The 13,913-nt window shown below is 48.0% G+C and overlaps 1 protein-coding gene across 1 annotated transcript in view; it reads left to right on the forward strand.

Moving 5' to 3' along the window:
• The first annotated feature begins 236 nt into the window (after positions 1 to 236).
• Positions 237 to 13,913, forward strand: part of CFAP20 (cilia and flagella associated protein 20) — a 309,756-nt gene continuing 296,079 nt past the window's right edge. The window contains exon 1 of the mRNA XM_050773114.1: positions 237 to 248. The gene's annotated coding sequence lies outside the window, so the exon portion shown is untranslated. The remainder of the gene's footprint in view (positions 249 to 13,913) is intronic.

Consider the following 13,913-nt stretch of genomic DNA (forward strand, 5'->3'; position numbering starts at 1 on the left):
GAAGGGTCTGCCCTCAGCACAGCAGGGAATCACTGGGATGGAGTAGGGGAGCCCTGTGGGTTGGTGTAGCCCTTTCTTGGCCACCCTCATAAAGTGCCAGGAGCCCAGGCTCTGGATGCCCTTTCTCCCTCCCTCCCAAGTTGGGCTGCTTGATACCCAGACCCTGGGCATGTCTCCCTAAGAAAGGTGTGAAGTCCAGTCCACATACCTGCTCTCTTGGTACCACTCTGTGCTGGTCAGGGGGGTGGGTGCTGGTCAGGGAGAATGGGGTGCTGGTCAGGGGGGTGGGTGCTGGTCAGGGGATGGGTCCTGGTCAGGAGGGATGGGTGCTGATCAGGGGGTTGGGTGCTGGCCAGGGGAATGGGTGCTGATTGGTGGATGGGTGCTGGAATGGACTGAAAGCAGCAGTGAGGGTGAGCTGTGTGCCAGCCCCAGTCTTGCCTACCTGGCTCACTTGCCTGAGGTCATGAGACCAATACCATGGAAGAACCAGGACCTGAGCCGGGGCTGATTGTGGAGCCCTGACCTTTAGTCACCCTTACTTCAGAATAGATGGCCCGGGCTTCTGGACAGCACAATAATTATGGGAACTGCCACTTATTTGTAATCTCACACTGACAGCCTGCTGGGAGGGAACCCACTCAGACTCACCTCCTCCCGGCCATGTGACCCTTGCAGCCCGGGGAGTCCTGGGAGTGGGGTGGGGGTGGGGGATGAGGGTGTTCTCTGTTCTCAGGCCAAATGGAGAAAGACAGGAAACCAGAGCACATTAGGCTGGCTTTCCTCGTGGGCAGCGCCTCTGGCCAGCCCTTGCAGACTCTCCTCGAGGGCATTGTGAATGCCTTTCCTGGGCTGCAGAGACACCCGATGGTCCCCCGACAGCACATCCCAAGGGGGTTTTAGGTACTTATGGCATTGAGAGCTCTGGCCAGTTCAAGACCCTGGAGCATTTGACTCCCAAATTTGAGCTAGATTATTCTGACTCCAGGCCACAAAGCACTAAGGAAGCAGGAAGCAGTGAGGCGTCCAGGTCCGGGTTCTAAATCCTAGCTGTAGAGACAAAAGCAACTCCATCTTGGATGCATCCGCGGGTTTGACTTCTGATTAGCTTAGTCCCGTGAATGCCTCGTTTCCACTTTATTTCCTGTCCCTAGCGTAAGAACATGTCAACCTTGATGTTATCGCACAAACTGTGGGCTGTGACGCACGCAGCATTCTTGCCTGTTCTGGAGGGCTGCCTGTAATTTTCTTGCTGGAATACACGTACCCTTTCTCTATGGTATACAATCCTGAGGTCTTGGGAGTAACAGCAGAGAACTACCTGCATTATGGCCACCTAAGACCACGCTTCTGTCTGTGAGTTCCCCCAATAAATCACCCAATACTGACAAACTGGATTTGTCTGCCTCCTTTGGTTTCTCAGCTCCTTTGGCATTTGGGGATTGCTTTGCACATATGGCTCTGTGATAGTTAATACTGAGTGTCAACTTGATTGAAGGATGCAAAGTATTGATCCTGGGTGTGCCTGTGAGGGTGTTGCCAAAGGAGATTAACATTTGAGTCACTGGGCTGGGAAAGGCAGACCCACCCTCAATCTGGGTGGGCACAATCGAATCAGCTGCCAGTGAGGCTAGAATATAAACTAGGCAGAAAAAAAAAAAAATGTGAAAAGACTAGACTGTCCTAGCCTCCCAGCCTACATCTTTCTCTCGTGCTGGATGCTTCCTGCCCTCAAGTATCAGACTCCAAGTTCTTCAGTTTTGGGACTTGGACTGACCCTCCTTGCTCTTGCACCTCAGCTTGCAGACAGCCTATTGTGGGACCTTGTGATCATGTGAGTTAATTCTTAATAAACTCATATATATATATATATAAAATTATTATTATTATGAACTATTAGTTTTGTCCCTCTAGAGAACGTTAACTAATATAGGCTCTTTCACGGAACACCAGCTCTGCACATATGGGCTGTGGGAGATCTTTAGCCAGTCACTTGGCCTGCCTAGCCCTTGATTTTCTCATCTGTAAAATGGGGATAATAATAACACCAATGTCTCCAGGTGGTTGTGAGGATTACATAGGACAATGAAAGTGGGACTGTATGGAGGCTTTGAGACCCGTGTGGTCCCGTCCTCGGGTAGAGTCTAAAAGAACAACAGCCCATTGGAATTCCAGTGAGTGCTCATGTCTCCTGAAGAACATGATGTGGGTCTAGGCATATATGCCACAGCCCACTCTGGCCTCATCACCGTCCTCTGTAACACCATGCAACTCCCATAGGATGCTCATCCTCCTCTACAGAAAATCTCCCCTTCTTCCATGCATGCCTGTTCCATACTTGCCACCTTGCCAGGCCTCTGCCCTGCAGCCAGGGGCCCAATTCCAGAAGGCGGCACTCACAGCATGTTCAACTGGCGAGTCTGCACAGTAGTGCTATTGCCACCTGCTATGAGGTGTACCGCCTTTGACCTGGCATCCCTCGGGACAGTTCTTTCCCTTTCTGTCTCTCAGAACTTGTCTGGCAGTGGCAACATGCTTTAGGGAGGGCATGGAAGCAAACAGTAGGCAATGCCAGAGCCCTCTCTGTCGGGCCTGGGACAGCTAGGAACATTCCCACCTTCATACCTGTGCTTCTGTTACACAGGGGATGCACTCAGCACAGGTGCAAGCTCTTAGGCGGCATTTTTAGAACTGCCTAACGTAAAAGCTCTGCTGCAATTTTCTGTCTAGGCTAAGAGTGGGCTTGGGAAATGCATCCAGTCAAAGATGAAAGAACTTGGAAGGAAGCAGTCTGGGCTGCCTTCCCTGCCCCTGTGAAATTGATTAGCCTGAGTGGTCACACACAAATAGGACAGGCTGGGTCTTGATGTTTTCCAGGTGACAGATTAGGGTACATCTGCAAACCTTGACTGAACTAAGTCAGAGGAAGGATCAGGACAAGCAGCCTAGTGGCAATGTTTTGAAACCAGAAAGCAACCAGGCAGCAAGGCCTTGGACATGGTGCGGCCTCATTCGCCAAGGCTGAGAGCTGCAAGGAAGGTGGCGGCGTTGGGGGCCCAGGAGCTGCCTGGGAGGCCAGTCAGTAAGGGGCACCATGACATACTGGAAATGCCATGAGAAGGAGGCGACCATATGAATTAATCAGAGCTCTTCTCAGGGAAAGCTGTGCGTGGGGCAGGTAGGGGAGCTTTGGTGAGCCTCCTAGAGTGAGGGAGGAAAGATGGCAAGGAGTGTGAGTAAGTAATCATGACAATTGCTTGCTGGACCCTAGGGTAGGTGGCTGAAGAACTCCAGGGCTTCTGTTTTGCCGAGTTAGGGGTTCAGGACAGTTGAGGCGAGGCTAGACCTTGTACTAGCCCCTCCTGCAAGCTCTGACTCAGGGACAGCCTCTCCTCTTACACGCACATCGAACATCTGGCCCAGGGATACTAGTTTCAGGGTTGCCTGTCGAGGTGCCCTGGATTATCACCAGGCTCTGGCTAAAGGAACCAGTGTCTCTGGGCCTTTGTTACCAGCTTCATTCTGTCTCCTGGTGGAAGGTGCTTGTTATGGGTTGAACTGCATCCCTAAAATATATGTTGACGTCCTGGTGTGGTGGCTCCCGCCTGTAATCCCAGCACTTTGGGAGGCTGAGGTGGGCTGATCACTTGAGGTCAGGAGTTTGAGACCAGCCTGGCCAACATGGTGAAACCCCCGTCTCTCTACTAAAAATACAAAAATTAGCCAGGCACAACAGCATACGCCTGTAGCCCCAGCTACTCAGGAGGCTGAGGCTGGAGAATCACTTGAACCCGGGAGGTGGAGGTTGCGGTGAGCTGAGATTGCACCACTGCACTCCAGCCTGGGTGACAGAATGAGAATCCATCTCAATAAATAAATAAATAAATAAATAAATAAATAAATAAATGTTGACGTCCTCACCCCCATACAAGTGAATGTGCTTTATTTTGGGAATAGGAATTTTGCAGATGTCATCAATTTAAGAAGAGACCATTAGGGTGGGCTGTAATCCACTATGACTAGTGTTTATAAAAGGGAAAATTTGGCCACAGAGACAGACAGGCACAGAATGAAGAGAACACAGTGACACAGCAGAAGACTGTGTGTGATGATGGAAGCAGAGATCAGACTGATGCAGCTGTGGCCAAGGAAACCACCAGAAATTAGGAAGAGGTAAGGAAGGATTCTCCCCTAGAGCCTTCAGAGGGAGCATGGCCCTGCTGACACCTTGATTTTGGATATCTAGCCCCCAGAACTGTGAGAGAATAAATCTCTGTTGTTTTAAGCCATCTAGTTTGTGGTGTTTTTTCACTACAGCCACAGGAAAGGAATCCAGTGCTTCTGAAACAAGTGTGGGGGAGCCTTGTCCAGAAGCGTTCATCTGGTAACACACCTTCCATCGGCCAGAGTAAAACCTGTGCACAGAGCCCGTCTGTGAGGAGGTTCTACGATGCACAGCTTGGCGAACTCTGGAGCCTATGACCCAGCCTTGGTTCCTGTCTGTAAAAGGAGGGACTGGAATGGAATTAGCCCTCTCCAAATTCTAACTTGTTTCAGTTTTGTAAGCCCTCCTATTCCTAGTCAGAACATAAAGACCCAAGGGACTGTCAACCATTGAGAGCTTGCTTGCCCTATACTGGGCAGGGTCCTAGGGGACTGATGGAGGCGTCTCTCCCATGGGGATGCAGCCTATGGGCTCCCAGGACACCTCCTCTGCCTGCACTAGAGGAAGCTGGCAGCATCCAAGCGATATTTTGGTGACTTGGCTGCTCTGGAACTAATGACAAAATAAAATTCCCAACATCAAACCAGTCCCTGCTCTGAGCTGGACTGTCCTGTGAAGCTTTCCTGTATAAATACCACTTCTGATCAAGGTGCAGTGGCTCACACCTGTAATCCCAGCACTTTGGGAGGCCGAGGCAGGCAGATTGTTTTAGGTCAGGAGTTTGAGACCAGCCTGGGCAACATGGTGAAACGGTCTCAACAACAACAATGACGACAACAAAAATTAGCTGTGTGTGGTGGTGTGTGCCTGTAATCCCAGCTACTTGAGAGGCTAAGGTGGGAGGATCACTTGATTCCAGGAGGCCGAAGGTACGGTGAGCCAAGATTGCGCCACTGCATTCCAGCCTGGGCAACAGAGTGATACCCCGTTTCAAAAATAAATAAATAAATAAATAAATAAATAAATATCACTTCTTAGGCGTTAAAATCCCTGAGGTTGAGCAATTTCTGATATGGAGGCTTTTTTACCCTATTATTTATTTATGATGTTATTTCTATCCACTTTCTTTCTCTCTATGAGATTTAAGGGCCAAATCCACCTGCTCTTTCCATTCTCCAAAAAACTCATGGAAATGAAATGGCAACATTAAACTAGTCAGTAATTTGATGCTGGAGATTCTCACCTCTCCTCATCTTAGACAATGTGAAATTTAGGAGGGATAAAAGTTAAGTCCTGCCCCAATGTCAAAAACAAACCAATGGCACGAGAACAGGACAGCAGAGGCATGACTGAAGACTGAAGCACTCAGGTCATTTCTAGCTGAATGAGCACAGCTTAATGTGCGGTTCCAAGGATGCTGATGAAACCCAGCAGAATGCTTACTATGCATGGGTCAGCAGGGTGTGGACAGGCAGGTCATTCTGGGATTGACATTTTGAGAAGGTCATAGAAATATTAGACAGCAACTGGAGGGCAGTGATCGGGATGGAAACCGTGTGTGTATGAGTGATGGTGCATGAATTTAGACAATGAATTTAGTCTTTGAGCCAGTGCTTTAGTCTGCAGGTTTATGTCTCCCCCAGCTCCTGTGACAAATTCGCATCACCAAAGCAATGCTATTAGGAAGTGGGGTGCTTTGGGAGGTGATGAGGCAGAGCCCTCATGAAGGAGGTCACAGAGAGCTAACTAACCGCTTCCACCATGGGAAGACACAGCAAGAAGGTGCCATCTATGAACTAGGAAATGGGCCCTCACCAGACAAGGAATTACTGGCGTCTTGATCTTGGACTTCCCAGCCTCCAGAACGGTCAAATATAAATTTCTGTTCTTTATAAGCCACCCAGGGTATGGTGTTTTTTTTATAGCAGCCTGAATGGACTAAGATGCCAGTGATTTCATTTCTAGGTCTCTGGCTGAGTTTGCATCTTATTGTGGCTATAACAAATCACAATAACGAACTGGGCAGCCTGAGGAGCACAAATTCATAACCTCACAGCTAGGGAGGACAGAAGTCCAATGGGTTGGCAAGGCCACAATCCTCCTGGAGGCTACAGGTGAGACTTCATTTCCTCGCCTTTTCCAGCTTCTAGAGGCCTCCTTTGGCTTGTGGTCCCTTCAACAATGACGTCACTCTGGCCTCTGCTTCTGTCATTGCGTCTCCTTCTTCCCCTCTGCTTCTGCATCACATGGCCTGCTCTGTGACTCTCTTGCCTCTCTCTTACAAGGACCCTTATGATTATAATGGGCTTACCCCACAACCCAGGATCACCTCCCCCCACCTACCGCAAGAGCTTTAATTTAATCACATCTGCAAGTCTCTTGTCATGCAAGGTAACAAATTCACGGGTTCTGAGCATTAGCATGTGGGCATCGTTGGGAGGCCATTACTCTGTCCTCTACACTTGCCTACAGAATACACAGGTGTGCAAGGGTGTAGGAACAATGTTCTCAAATAATAAAAGCACAGAGACAGCCTAAGATCTGACAACAGGGTTCTGGTTGGACAATGATGCAGCCATTCTATGGAATATCACACAGCCATAAAAAGATGGAGGTAGATGACATGGAAGGATGTCTGCGATGTATTATTATTATTATTATTATTTTTGAGACAGAGTCTTACTCTGTTGCCCAGGCTGGAGTGCAGTGGTGCGATCTCGGCTCACTGCAACCTCCGCCTCCCAGGTTCAAGTGATTCTCCCACCTCAGCCTCCCGGGCAGCTGGGATTACAGACTCATGCCACTACATCCGGCTAATTTTTGTATTTTTTGAAAGAGACGGGGTTTCACCATGTTGGCCAGGCTGATCTCGAACTCCTGACCTCAAGTGATCCACCTGCCTCAGCCTCCCAAAGTGCTGGGATTACAGGCATGAGCCACTGTGTCCAGCCCATGATGTATTTTTGAATAAGAGATAATTTTCAGAAATTCATAATTTATTTAAGAAATACTTTCAACGCTTACTATGTGCCAGGAGCTGAGAACACAGCAGTAAGTTAAACAGGCAGAATTCATATTCATTTTCTGAAAACGGTATACAGAAATATGTGTATGTATGGGAAAAAAAGTCTTACCTGGAAAGTACATGCTAAGTTGTTAATAGTGATTCTTAGGAGAGGAAGAGTGGGGCATGGAGATGGTAAGAATTTGCCAGGTTTATTTTGATGTTTTCATATGGTTTTATCTTTTCAACAAGCACTTGTTATTTCTGCTAAAAATGAAAATGAACTAAGGTAGAGTCATCAAGACAAATTATTATGTGAACTCTAACTTCTTGACGATAAAGCTGTACCATCTGCAAAAGAGAAAGAACGAAGGAAAGAAGAAGAGAGGGAAGGAAGGAGAGAGAATGGAAACAAAGAAAAGGGGAAAGGAAAGGAAGAGAAAAAGAACAAGCTGATAAGTGTTCACTTGGAGAAGGGAAGGCTTGAGGGGCCCTTTGCCAAGGCTCTTGTGGTTCAAAGTGTCCCTCTCTCCCCTGCAGGAGCTGGCAGCTCCTCCAGATATATTTCCTTCTATCCTCTCTTTGGGCACCTGGCCCTGTGCCTGTGCACAGTGGGTGATCAGTGACATATTGTCGACAAGCAAAGCAACAAATGGAAGTGCTGGTAAAGGTGGAGAAGCCACTTCATCAAGCCAGGGCGCATCTTTGACCCCCTGAGCCATCAGGCACATTCACCAGCCTCATTTTTTTTTTCTTTTTTTTTTTGAGAAAGGGTCTCGTTCTGTTATCCAGGCTGGACAGCAGTGGTGCCATCATAGCTCACTGTAGCCTCATCCTCCCAGGCTCAAGCGATCCTCCCACTCAGCATCCCGAGTAGCTGGGACCACAGCACCAGCCTTAATGCTATACCAAGATTCGCTTCCTTTTTTTTTTTGAGACAGAGTCTCGCTCTGTTGCCCAGGCTGGAGTGCAGTGGTGCGGTCTTGGCTCACTGAAACCTCCAGCTCTCAGGTTCAAGCAATTCTCCTGCCTCAGCCTCCCAAGTAGCTGGGATTACAGGCACCCGCCACCACACCCGGCCACATTTTATGTTTTTAGTAGAAACGGGGTTTTGCCATGTTGGCCAGGCTGGTCTCCAACTCCTGACCTCAAGTGATCTACCCGCCTCAGACTCCCAAAGTGCTGGAATTACAGGCGTGAGCCACCTTGCCTGGCCCTCCCCTCATTTATAACCATTTTAGGTCAAACTCTGGTCCTTCCCAAGCCCTTGGAACTTCCTAGTTTCTTCAAGGCACAGATTCTGCTGTTTGGGGACGTGGGTGGAAATTCTAGCTCACTTATTTCGGCCACAGTGGTCCCCAAGATGAATCTGTGGTTTGCTGCTTCCTCACCCTGAACTGTAATCTCTGAGCTGGCCTTTCTGCCCGCTGCGTGTGTCTCTGAGACTGAGGCTTTGTGGTGGACGTGTGGGAGGAAGAGGAGGGATGAGGCCTTAGGCATGGGGGCTCTCTATCCTGGGCACTGTGATCTCAGCCCTACGTTCCCCTGACAGACACTGCCTCAGGTTGCACGCCTGGCAGATGGTTTTTCTGAGAACGCCACCCAGTAACAAACAAAGCAGGCATCTGTCTTTTCATTTTACTCTTGGTTCTTAGCGTTTTAGGAAAAAATGTGTCTGGACTTGAGTATCTGAAATATTCACATGTTTTACTGAGAAAACAAGGAACCTCTGATTTTCTTGGGAAACAATGACAGTTGTCATTTCCTTTTAGTGCTCTTAAGCACAAGTTGAAACAAGGACAACACAATTTCGATTAGTTCTCATTGTCTCTTTGAATGCCTACTTCACCCTTCCTAGAGCTACAGTGGTATGAAATTAACACACTCCCTCCCAGCACTTTGGGAGGCCAAGGCGGGTGGATCATTTGAGGTCAGGAGTTCGAGACCAGCCTGGCCAACATGGTGAAACCCCGTCTTAACCCAAAATACAAAAATTAGCCGTGTGTAGTGGTGCATGCCTTTAAGTCCCAGCTACTTGGGAGGCTGAGGCACCAGAAATGCTTGAACCTGGAAGGTGGAGGTTACAGTGAGCCAAGATTGTGCCAGTGCACTCTAGCCTGGGCAACACAGCAACACTCTGTCTCAAACAAACAAAAAAAGTGTAGCTCAATTCAACCTGCCAGGCCCTCTGTGACATGTCACCACCCCTTCACTGCTCTATCCTCTTCTCCTCCCATCCTCCCCACTCCACTCAGGCAAGTTCCTGCCCTGGAACCTTTGCACATGCTATTCCCTCTGCCTGGAACACTCTCCCCTCAGGCGTCTGCATGTTTCCCTCCCTCCTTCAATTCTTTGTGCTCCAATGTCACCTCCTCAGGGAAGCCCCCCGACCACCCTCTGTAGAACTGCAGCCCCCACCCTGTCTCAGTCCTCCTAAGCCCAGCCCTGCTTTATTTTCCTCTATAGCACTTGTCACCTCCCAATAGATCACTTATTCAGGGCAAGGATTTTTGTCCATTTTCTTTACCATTGTTAACCAGTCCTAGAACCATCATTGAATCTGAGTGTTTAGAGAAGAGTTTTGCATCATGTGTCCAAAATCTTATAAACATGGCCAGGTGCAGTGGCTCTTGCCTATAATCCCAGAACTCTGGGAGGCTGAGGCAGGTGGGTCATCTGAGTTCAGGAGTTCGAGACCAGCCTGGCTAACATGGCGAAACCCCATCTCTACTAAAAAAAAAAAAGATAGTGGGGCATGGTGGCGCATGCCTGTAATCCCAGCTGCTCGGAAGGCTGAGGCAGGAGAATCACTTGAACGCGGGAGACAGAGGTTGCAGTGAGCTGAGTGAGATCGTGCCACTGCCCTCCAGCCTGGGCAACAGAGTGAGACTCTATCTCAAACAAACAAAAACAAAACCAAATCTTATAAACATGCTCATGATTCCACCCAGCTATTCTATATCTAGGAATTTATCCCTGGAAGTAATCACAGATGTGCACAAAGATATGGTTAGAAATGTCACAAGAGCAAAACACTGGAAATAATGGGAGCTGGCATTTAATTACCACTTACTGTGTGTAGGCGCTGTTGCAAACATTTTATGTGTATGAACTTATTTAAACTTCACAACAACCCTAGAACCTGCTGATTATTGCCTGTATTTTACAAGTGAAGAAACAGGCAGAGGGTTTGAAGAGTATGTAGGAAAGCCAGGATTCAAAGTTGTACATCTTGTGTCTGACTCAAGAGCCCACACCTTTTTTTGAGAGAGAGTCTTGCTCTGTTGCCCAGGCTGGAGTGCACGGGCGTAATCTCAGCTCACTGCAACTTCTACCTCCCGGGTTCAAGCAATTTTCCTGCCTCAGCCTCCTGAGTAGCTGGGATTACAGGCGCCTGCCACCGCGCCCGGCTAATTTTTGTATTTTTAGTACAGACGATGTTTCACCATGTTGGCCAGACTGGTCTCGAACTCCTGGCCTCACGTGATCCACCCGCCTCAGCTTTATCAGATTCTCAAAGACCTCCAGGAACCAGGGTTGTAGAATAATTTTCCTACATAAACAAAGTTATGAATTGTCAATGCTGCTTTTAGCATAGTCTTAAAAAAAAATTTTTTTTTAACCTTCATTCCTTCCACGTAAGCTTCCCTTTTCTTGCCCCTAAACCATGTTAAGAATCTGGAATGTCACCACAGATGTATCGTTAGGCCAGGTGCAGTGGCTCATGCCTGTAATCCCAGCTTTTTTGGAGGCTGAGGTGGGAGGATTGCTTGAGTCCAGGAGTTCAAGAGCAACCTGATCAGCCTAGTGATAGCCCATCTTTACGAAATAAAACAAAAATAAAAACAAAATCCAAGCATCTTCAATGACTTGGAAAGAGCTTTGTTATATACAGTTAACTGCAAAGGGCAGGTTACTAAAGAGAGTCTACGTTCTGACCACATTTTCATTAAAAATGTATCTCTACCTATATTCATGGTAAAAGGACTCAAATTGACTATGTATGTTAATATTGCCACTTCTAGGTGATGAAATCCTAGGAGTTTTAAAACTTATTTTCTGGTCTTGTTTGTACTCATTACATGTTTACAGGAATGCTACTTTTATCATTAAAGAAACTTTTTGTTTTTAGAAAAAGGCAGACTTTGGGCAGACAATTTGGTAGTCCCTGTCAGAATTTTAAGAGATTGGGGTCTTGCTGTGTTGCCCAGACTGGTCTCAAACTCTAGCAGTTCCTCCATCTCGGCCTCCCAAAGTGCTGGCATTATAGGCATGAGCCACCACGCCTGGCCCCCTATCAGAATTTTAAATGTACTTATTCTGTGCTCCATCAATTCCATCTTTCCAGAAGTCTGTACTACAGAAATCCTTGCACATGTGGCTGCATGTAAGTCCTGTGACATTCACTGTAATGTTGTGAAAATTTATAAACAGCCCAAATCCTTCAGAGAAGGTGAGTGGTTAAATAGAATATGGTATTTCCCTACTCCGAAAACCTCTGCGGTTGTTAAACAAGAATAAGGTAGATAGATCTGAGATATTGTTAGGTAAAAAAGGGAGGGCACAGAACAGAATGTATAATAAGATCCAACCTACAAAAAGGACTACATGTGAGTATGAAGGCGTTGAAAGGGGCTGGAGGGAAGCCATCAGTTTGTTGATGTTGTTACCTCCAGGGGAGGCACCTGGAGCTGGGTGTGGGTGTGGCAGGGTGATGGTGGAGGGGACTTGATATTTTGTTCTGGTTACTTGAATCTTTCAGAAGTCTGTACATGCATGACCATGTACTATATACGTCATCAATTTAACACGGTAAAAATATGAAAGTTTTAAAATAAAAGCTCCCAAACTCTAAAACATTCTCCCCTCACTGAACTGCTCAAGGACTCCATTTGCAAACTGATAGAAAGTCGTAGGAAATGGCCATGGGTTTTGGTTACCGTCTAGATAGAAACGGGCTCCATCACTGGGCCGGGCACAGTGGCTCACATCTGTAATTCCAGCACTTTCGCAGGCCAAGGTAGGAGGATCATTTGAGGCCAGGAGTTTGAGACCAGCCTGGGCAACATAGCAAGACACTGTCTCTATTTAAAAAACAAACAGGCTGGGATTGGTGGCTGACACCTGCAATCCCAGCACTTTGGGAGGCCAAGGCAGGCAGATCACTTGAGGTCAGGAGTTTGAGAGCAGCCTGGCCAACATGGTGAAACTCCATCTCTACTAAAAATACAAAAATCAGCCAGGTGTGCTGGTACATGCCTGTAACCCCAGGTACTCAGGGGCTGAGGCAGGAGACTCGCTTGAACCTGGGAGGCAGAGGTTGCAGTGAGCCGAGATGGCACCACTGCATTCCAGCCTGGGTGACAAAGAGTCCGTTTCAAAACAACAACAACTGTAAAAAACAAACAGGTTGTGTCTCCAGCAAAGGACAAATGGTTATGTAAACAGTGATGCAGCCATAAGGGGCACTTTTTTTTTTTTTTTTTTTGAGACAGGGTCTTGCTCTGTTGCCCAGGTTGGAGTGCAGTGGCACCATCACGGCTCACTGCAGCCTTGACTGCCCGGGATCAAGCAATTCTCCTACCTCAGCCTTTCTGAATGGTTGGGACCACAGGTGCTGCCACCACACCTGGCTAACGTTTTAAATTATCTGTAGAGATGTGGTCTCACTATGTTGCCCGGGCTTGTCTCAAATTCCTGGCCTCAAGTGAGCCTCCCGCCTCAGCCTCCCAAAGTGCTGGGATTACTGGCATGAGCTGCTGTGCCTGGCCTGGAGCACACTCTTATGTCCTAAGCAAGAACACTAGTTGTGAATATCTTGGAGCAACGTGGAAAGTAAGGGACAAAAGTCAAATGGGAAATTGTGCAAGAGCTGCTGGGCTTATAGCCAGGCAGGATGACGTGTGCCCCAGATAGAGGTAGGAGGGCTGCAGCATACAGCCAGGTGGGGTTATGGCATCTTAGTCCAAAGCTGTTTCTCCCGGGGCTTTCTCATCCCAGCTCTGAAGCCACAAGCCTGCAAGTCATCTGGATTCCTGTCGTCACCACATTCTCTTGGCTCCCTTCACTTCTTGACATCCCCACAGCTCTACCTCCGGCCCCGGGCACCTTCATCTCTCACCTCTTTTATCATAGAAGCCTCCCAAGGGGTGTCCTGGTTTCCCAAGGCCATCTGTATTAGGCCGTTCTCACACTGCTATAAGGACATACCCGAGACTAGGTAATTTACAAAGGAAAGCGGTTTAATTGACTCACATTTCAACAGGAATGGGGAGGCCTCAGGAAGCTTATAATCATGGCAGAAGAAGAAGCAAACACATCCTTCTTCACATGGCAGCAGGAAAGAGAAGTGCCAAGCAAAAGGGGGAAAGCCCCTTATAAACCAGTCAGATCTGTGAGAACTCACTCACTATCACGAGAACAGCATGGGGAAAATCGCCCCCATGATTAAATTACCTCCCACGGGGCCCCTCCCACGACACGTGGGGATTATGGGAACTACAATTCAAGATGAGATTTGGGTGGAGACACAGTCAAACCATATTACCATCCTTCTCCATTCTGGAACGCCTACACTGTTCCTCACTTAAAGATTTGACTTCCCGGCTTCCCTGCCTGGACGCTCCAGGCCTCTATATGTCCGGTGGCTCCACAGACTACTCAGAGGGCCCTTCTTACAGTGCGGCCACCCTCTTGTCCCCATTATTTACCACCTCAGCCTGCTTGTCTTCCTCATGGTTCTAT

This window comes from Macaca thibetana, chromosome 20 (genome assembly GCF_024542745.1).
Source record: "Macaca thibetana thibetana isolate TM-01 chromosome 20, ASM2454274v1, whole genome shotgun sequence".
NCBI lineage: Eukaryota > Metazoa > Chordata > Mammalia > Primates > Cercopithecidae > Macaca > Macaca thibetana.